This window comes from Lathyrus oleraceus, chromosome 4 (assembly GCF_024323335.1).
Source record: "Lathyrus oleraceus cultivar Zhongwan6 chromosome 4, CAAS_Psat_ZW6_1.0, whole genome shotgun sequence".
NCBI classification, from domain to species: domain Eukaryota; kingdom Viridiplantae; phylum Streptophyta; class Magnoliopsida; order Fabales; family Fabaceae; genus Lathyrus; species Lathyrus oleraceus.
Window position 1 is genome coordinate 179,286,908 of NC_066582.1, and position 9,142 is coordinate 179,296,049.

Genomic DNA, 9,142 nt, shown 5'->3' on the forward strand with positions numbered 1-9,142 from the left:
GGAAAACATGTGTTTTAAGTGTTTTTTAAGGCTCCTAATTGATTCTTTCAGCTTATGTCTTATTTGTTCTTGATGTTGAAAGTTTGTATGATTAAAGAACACTCTTTTAAATTTTGATTGTTATCCTTAACATGTTTGAACTTGATTATTTTCATACAATGTATCAATTGATTCACATTGAAAACATGTTTGATTGAATAGTTAGGAGGTGATTAGGTTTCCACTTAAGTTTGGTCTTATCATGAACTTTGATTCAAATCTAATGTTTATTTTGTGAAGACTTACAATGTGATGCATGTTTGACCTAAATTTATTCATGTTATGTTTACCATGTACCAATGAATGCTTTTACCATGTTAAGTATGATTTTGTCTTCACCATCAATATGTTGTGTCTTGTGATGTTGTGTGAAACTTCGTCATGTCTTGTTTATGCTTATCTCAATGCCTAAAAAACCATGTTTAATATTGTCATCCATACCTTGTGATTTACATTGTATTTAGCCATATTTTATGCCCTAATGTTAATGCATGTTCAATCTTGTTATTGTTTATATCTAAGGGAAAAGAATCATGACATTATTGTCATTTTGCATGTGTGTGTTCATCTACATTCTATACAACTTTTTATTCCCCTTAATCTAAAAACTTCTAGATACAATCTTAGGTTTCCCTCAATTTAAACCTTAGGATTCTCTCTCTCTCTCTCTCTCTCTCTCTCTCTCTCTCTCTCTCATTCTTATAACCATTTTCATAATAAACTTTGACTTATGTCATTGTTTCTCCTTTTATTTCTTACTCAAATGCTTCAAAACACTTAAGCATATTCAAAGATCTTTTCATAAGACCTAAAAAACACAAACTTAATTCAAACCATTTTGCCACTTTGGCTTTTCCATGTTTAAAACCTTTTCATAAAAGGATTAGACATGAGTCATCCCTAGTTGAGATTTAAATCTCCTACCCCATAACATTGTTGAGCTTGATATTGATTCTTTTCCATTTGGAAGAGGTATGTGGCATACTTGTTGATTCTATATCCAAGTGAGAGCCCTTATTTCAATTTGATGCAAAGATCTATCTTCCACATGTTTGTAGTGGTTTAAATGTGAGTTTTCTCCTTAAGATGACAATTTGTCTCTTTCTCATAAAATCAACCCCAACAAATCCCTTCTTACTTTTGAACTCGAACTACGAGGTTTTGATCCTTCACAAGTACGTAGGCATAAGACTCAATGTCTTTCCAAATCATCAAACAATAAAAAATGTTCTTTTTCTCATCTCCCCAATCAAATAACAAACAATTTTAAACCAAACACATATATCCAAAAGGTTCCTATAGAGTACTACAGATGATTAGGATGCTAATACCTTCCCTTTTCATAACACACCCCCGTACCTTTAGAATCTCCCCCCCATTTTGCTTAGCTTAAGTTTAATCTTCTATATTTGCATATACATATTGGGTTTATTTTTGAATCTTTTCCCCTTCCCTTGGATAAATTAAAGTTCGATGGTGATATTTTGATTAATGAGTCAAGTCTAATCAATAGCTTGGTCTCCGATTCTTCACCGCGACAAAAATGGCGACTTCACTGGGGAAATAAACATGTGGGTGATACCTAACTTGTTTATATGTGTTTATTATTATTTGTTGCTATGTTTTCTTGGGTTTCATTATGGAGATCTATAAGTGGTGACGAAATCCTAACCCGGATTAGAGAATACAAATAAGATAGGATGGTGGTATAATCAAAGTTACATGTCTAGAGTGATCCTAAGCATGATTAACATATGATATAACCTCGCTCAGTGGAGACCCCTTTGATGGTAATATTTGATGTTAGGAGTAAATCGTAGTGGCATTGTTATCTTCGATCTGGGAGTCTAAGAAACTGAGGACCTTTAAAACCCTTTCAACCCCATTAAGCCTTTTTAGGATGTAGTGCGGAGATTATTCAGGTGTAAGATCTGAGTTAGTTGTTACGCGATGCTACACTCAGACGAGTTTCTCTTGAGAATATTATTGGTCTGCGAGCAAGTCGTTAAACCGATAATATCCGAAAGATGGATCTATGACTCTGGGGACCACTTTAGAACCTTATTCTACAGGTACAAAATAAATATATTAGTTCATACATTGTGGGATGGTTAAACCCTTGGCACCATGCTTAAAATCAAAACCCCAAACTTGTATTTGTGAAACATTCATTCATGCATTCATGCATCCATAAAAAACCTTTTTGCATAAAAACCAAGAAACTCAATAGTTTTATTTTGCAAATATCGATAGGTAAAATGGAACTTGGAAGGAGGAATACCAAGAAATACACTTTCAAATCTCCTGACTTAACAGAGTTGAAGAAGCTTGGTTCTATGATAGTTAGTCCGGAGGATTTCAGAGCTCAGTATGAAAGACTTATGGGTATCTTGAAGACCAAGGTTGAAGATGGAGTTCTCAACACACTGGTACAATTTTATGATCCACTCTACCATTGCTTCACATTTCCAGACCACCAACTTATGCCTACTCTAGAAGAATACTCTTATTGGTTTGGTTTGCCAGTCTCTAACAAATTACCATTCAGTGGTTCAGAGAAGACCCATACATCAACAGTTATTGCAGAAGCACTTCACCTAGAAACGTCTGTTGTGAAGGACAACTTCACTAAAAAAAGGAGGGATTCTAGGTCTAACCTCTAAATTCCTGTTGGAGAAAGCCTTTATCTTTGTAGAAGCAGATAGTAGAGATGCCTTTGAATCCATTTTTGCTCTACTCATTTATGGAATTGTACTCTTCCCAAACATTGATGACTTCGTGGATGTTAATGCTATACGAATCTTCTTAATTGGTAACCCAGTACCCACATTACTTGGAGATACCTACCATTCTATCCATCACAGGACTAAGAAAGGTGGTGGAACCCTTCTTTGTTGTGCACCTCTCTTATATAAGTGGTTTATTTATCACTTTCCCAGATCTAGGCACTTCAGGGAGAATCCGCAGAAGCTCAGATGGTCTGAGGTTCATGTCCATTGATCAAGGGAGTCTACATTGTTATGACCCCTCCTATGATGTTGGAGTAATTATTGGCAGTTGTGGTGAATTTCCTAATATACCTCTCCTTGGTGTACATGGGGGAATTAACTACAACCCTATCCTTGCCAGACGCCAGTTAGGATATCCTATGGTGGATAAACCCGATAACCTTCTGTTGTCAGGTTTCTTTTACCTCAATGAAGAAGAGAGTTCCGACAGAATCATACATGCCTGGCGCAACATTCACAGGAAAGGAAAAAACTGATTAGGAAGAAATAATTGTGTTGCTTTTGAGCCCTACACCCAATGGGTTTGTGCTAGAGCCAGTGAATTTAAGATGCCCTATGCTCTTGAGAAGCCATCATTTCCTTATGCTATAACATCATCATCCACCATTCCTATTGAGAATAGGGAAGAGTTTCAAGAAATTTTGGATAGGTTGAAATTGGAAAGAGATAGTTGGGAAGGCAAGTACCATGTCTTGAATGATAAGAAGATGAAGATGGAGCAACGGCTAAAGGAGAAGGATGATTTGAGTGAGATCTTGGAACAACAAGCTGTGAAGAAACATGATGAACAAGAAGGTTTACTTCTCTCTAAAGTCCAGCCATTTCATGAGTACTCCAGCATACCTCCCACCTCAGGTGCTTGGAAGGGAATCGTCGACAAGCTTGTGATCGAGAATGCTCAGCTAAAGAGGCATAAAAGGAAGCATCAACCAGCAGCAGGACCTTCTACATATGAGATTCCTTAGGACTCATAGACTTAGATGTTTTCCTCTTGTATTGTTTAGGATCGTTGAAATTGTATTTCACCCTTTGTAATCCCTCAATTGTTTAATAAAAAGAGGTTTTTGTTCATCTTATACCAAATTTTGTCTCTATAATATTTGCAATAAATTATTGAGTTTCCTAAAAATTAAAACTCATATTTTGCATATGCATATCATGCATCATTCAAGCACAAGTTCCTGCATTTCAAGAAACTTACACGTGTCTTCTCCCTCCAATAGTCAAACTGAATCACCAGTACAATACTCGAGCCAATCGTCGGAGAAGGATGAGTCAACTTGAACAAGAAAACCAAGAGCTCATGGAGGAACTAATCACCTTGAAAGACAGTTTGGAAAGGCTTACTGCTATGATGGACACCTTGGTGGCTGCTCAGAATCAGTCATCGAACAATTCTCAAGATCCATTTCAACGAACAACAATCTCTGAGAACGTCTCGACGCTCATTCCAGTGGCGGTCGTCAACGATCAACAATATCACATGCCACATGGTTTCCCTTGGGGCATGCCAACAGGAAACCGCCCTTAAAACGTTGAAGCTCCAGTAGTGACTGTTGTGATGTTTGTACCTCCTCCCATGGTGCATACAACTCCTTATAATGAAGAAAACATTTTTCACGCTGCTCCAAGCGAAGTTGTGGGAGTAGATGAAAGGTTAGAGGGATTTCAAGATCAGTTCTTAGAAATTCAAAGGGAAATCAACGCTCTACGAGGTAAGGATCTTTTTGGCAAGACCGCTGATAACATGAAACAATATCACATTTTTAGACTTGATTTAATTAAATTATATCGCTATTTGAGTCAATTTATTTTATATTATTCGATATTACTCGGTATTTTCTTATTATTTATTTCAGGTATCATTATTTAAAGCACGTGTGAAAAAGAAAGAAGAGGGGTGCAAAAAGAGGATTTTCTAGGAAAAGCAGCGAGCTGAAGCACCAAAGCCCAGCCCACGTTTGGAACAAAGAAAATGGCTGTGGCGACCGCCACAAGCATGTGACGAGCGTCACGCCCCAAAACCTAGTGTTACGACCGTAACACATAGTGTGACGGACGTCACACATTTCATCCTATATTTTAGGATTGACGTGCGTAACAGAAGGAACGTTCTCCCCTAAATTTTCTCATGCACGCTTTGAACCACACGGAAGACCAATTCAAGGAAACAGTTATTTTGGAGGTGAATATAAATAGACCTCAAAAGATCCAATAGAGACTCTCTTCTCCGTGCAATTTTTACAGCAATATTTTCTAGCACTCTAAACTTCCAAGCAATTTATTTTCTTTTCTTTTCTAGTTAATTTCCTAAGCATTCAGTTTATTTTCTCACGATAGTTTCTACACCGGAGACTATTGTGTAATTTTTAATGGATCTAACCTTACGTCAGATCATAGTATTTTATTTCCTCGTTTTTACTTTCCTATCTGATCGAGAATTATGAAGAACAAATCCAACCGACTTGTGGTGGAGTGTTCGAGCATCGAAGCTAGGAGTTAAAATCCAGATTTCTAGTAATTTTCCAGGTTCATTAATTAATTGATTTATTGTTTTAATTTACATATGCTTTGTTCTTCTGTTTATATATTGTTGGTTTGATATGGCCGTATTTATGCATGATTATTGTTTATGCGTGTTTAGCATGTCCGGCTAATTAATTTAGATATCGGTATGTAAAGTAAGCGGAATAAAGGAATCAAAAATTGAGTTGGTTTAAATTTATTTCAAAATATAGTCACTCTTTTTCTGGTCTCAATTTACAAAGTTAATACCAAGGTTTTTGTACGAGAGTAAAAGACATACAGAAGTTAAAATCAATAGAACGACGGTTTGAGCTTTTAACTGGACAGTGTAAATTGAACATTAACTTTAAATCAGGGCGAAAGCAATTTTTAAGGTTAATTGAATTCTAATTATTTTCAAAAATTATTTTTAAAAGTTAAATGTGAGGACGAGAGTTAAGCATTTAAGTTTAATCATATAATCTAAGTCAACAGAGCGAGAGTTTGAGACGAGGGTGTTTAAACGGTTAGTATTTTCTCAAAAAGAGTTTCCATAGATTCTATTATTTTCAAAAGTGATTTTAGATTTAACGAAATAGTGAAAGCGTACGTTAAAATATAAAGTCATAGTCTAATTCAATAGAGCGAGAGTTTGAGGAAAAGACTTTTAATTGATAGTGTCTACTGAAAAGACTTATTTTAAAATTAAGAAAAGGACCAACGAAGATTTGATTCCCTAATTACGACGAACTACATACCGATATCCGTGTTATTTGATATTTAATCTAGATCCAAATTTAGTTTTACTTTTCACCCTAATCATCAAAGTATCATCCGCCTTAACTTTACGCAGTAACCCTAGAAAAACGGTATATCGATTCATTAAGTCCCTGTGGGATCGATATCTTTTAAAACTACGCGATTAGACTGTGCACTTGCAGTTAATACCCCGATAGACTCATAAAGTCGCGATCAACCGCTTCCGAACTCTGCTTGGTTCCTAATGTTCAAATTCCGCCTAAATTCAAAGCACCAGACTTCGAGAAATACAAACGAAATTCATGTCCTCAAAGTCATTTGGTTATGTATGCTAGGAAGATGCCCACTCACACTGACAACCATCAACTTCTGATCCACTACTTTCAAGATAATGTAACTGGTGCCGCTCTTAAGTGGTACATGGGCTTGGACGGTGCAAAGATTCGTACTTTAAATGACCTTGGTGAAGATTTTATTCGTCAATGTGAAGACATGACTTCTCAGATGTTTTGATGACGACAAACTTCGCTACAAAGCTAAAAACTGATTAACAAAAAGATTGATCAAGATTCAAGCTCGTGAATGAAGTTTCCAACCTATGATCAAGTCTTGATGAAACGCATGAAGAATCGTCTTTCAAATGGATAAGGTAAAACTTGAACTCTAGATAGTTATACAAGTGTTCAAATCATGTTTCATTCATGCCATAATCATTGAAAGTATTTTTATGCATCAAACATTTCACTCTTTTAACTATTTTTCAAAGTTGTGACAGAGTAACCGATTATCCACTTTATGATAACCGATTACTCTGTGTTATTTTCAAATATTTTTTGAACGTTGGAACCAAGTAATCGATTATCCTCTTTGGGGTAACCGATTACTCTGAGAAAATTTCAAATATTTTTAAACGTTGAATGCAAGAAACCGATTATCCAATTTAAGGTAACTGATTACCACTGATCCAGAGGCAAAAATATATGCATCTATTCATGGAAACTTTTCTATTTTCTTTACCATGAACCATGGCAAACTTTGGATTATTGCACTCATTTGAGGAGGTGTTTTAGACATTATATAAACATCATTTTTCAGATTTCAAAATTACCTCCTTGCAAAATTTCAAATCATTTACACACATTTTCTCAAACTTTCTAAGTGTTCATCCAAATTTTCTTAAGAGTGAAACCTTGCATAAACTTTCATTTTCAGCATCATAGTTTCATTTCATACAAAGAACACTTGTATAATTATTGTGAGAATTGAGTGTTACAAAGGAGAAGATCAATTGATTAATTGATATACTTCAAATTCCAACTACTTTCATCTTCTATAAACATTCAGAATTATATTCTTTGATTACAACTTATTTTTAGGATTGTTAAGAATAAGTTTGTAAGGTGTTATCCTTGTTATCCGGTGTGTGGATACAAGAGGTCCATTTGTGAGAAATTGAGTATCGATTGGACTTTAAACATTGTAAATCCAAGAGGATTGTTCTTGGTGTGTTAGAATTAGATAGAAAGACCTTAAGGTGTCTTGTCTAGGAATCTAACATTATAGTGAAATTCTCTTTCGTGTTGAAAGGGGAGTGGAGTACTCTCAATCTGTGAGGGTAACCACTACACATCGTGGTGTTATTTACTTTCCGCACTTTACCGCTTTTCATCGCATAAGCAACTCAAGAAAGTAAAAGTCATAAGCCGTAAAAAATCCGGAAAATACTCTAAGTGCCTCATTCACCCCCCATCTAAGGCACTCCTTAAACTTACAATTGGCATCAGAGCAGGTCATAGGTAACCTGTTCCTAAAAGATCCGCATGGCTTCCGCAAGCACGAATCCTGTTTTTAAAGACGGTAGAAGTAGTAACAAACCACCACTATTCTCTGGAGAATATTTTGATTTCTGGAAGATTCGTATGAAGGCACATCTAGAAGCCCAAGGAGAAGGCATATGGGAAGCCGTTGAAGATGGTCCACATAATCCTATGAGTATGGTCAATGGCGTTGGTACTGCTAAGATAAAGAGTTCGTATGATGAAGATGATAAGAAAAAAATCTTAAATGAAAAGAAAGCAATAAACATTCTTCAAAGTGCTTTAAGCATGGATGAGTTCTTCCGCATATCTCAATGCAAGACGGCGAAAGAAATATGGGACACCTTAGTGGAGACACATGAAGGCACCGCCGAAGTAAAGAGATCAAGGTTGAATACATTAAGTCAATAATATGAGATGTTTAGAATGCTGCCCAGAGAATCCATCGTGGCGCTACAAAAGAGATTTGTTCACTTGACAAACCACTGGATTGCTCTCGGAAAAACATTTACAAATGACGATCTCAATCTTAAAGTACTAAGACCATTGACTCGAGAATGGCAACCGAATGTGACGGCTATCTCCGAAAAGAAAAGTCTTTCAACAATGACGTCCACATCAATCTTTGGAAAACTTCAAGAACATGAGTTAGAACTTGGTAGGCTTGAGAAACATGAAAGCCAAGAAAAGAAATCTAAAGGGATTGCCTTGAAGGTAGAATCAAAAGAAGATAAAGATGATGACGCATTGGAGGAAGATGAGAATTTCATGCTCCTTGTTAAAAGGCTCGGTAAGTTCTTTAACAAAAATGATAAATCCTTTAACGCTAAAAAGAATAGACATTTCAGGAAAAAGGAGGCCACCACATCTACGCAAGATGTAACATGCTACGAATGTGGAAAGCAAAGCCACATAAAGCCGGAATTTCCTAAACTTTCAAAGAAAGGAGGATTCAAGAGCAAGAAGAATTTCAAGAACAAAAAGGCATATCTTGCATGGGAGGACAACGAAATTAGTTCTTCATCCGGATCGGATAGCGAGAAATATGCAAACTTGGCGCTAATGGCTTCACATCATTCTGATGATGAAGAAGAGGTTAGTAATAATTTTTCTCTTTTTGATGATGATGCGCAAGATGCAATTAATGAATTATTAAATGAATGCAAAATTCTTTATAAAACTATATCATCTCAAAAGAAACAAATTTCTTCCTTGGAAGAAAAGATTGAAAGC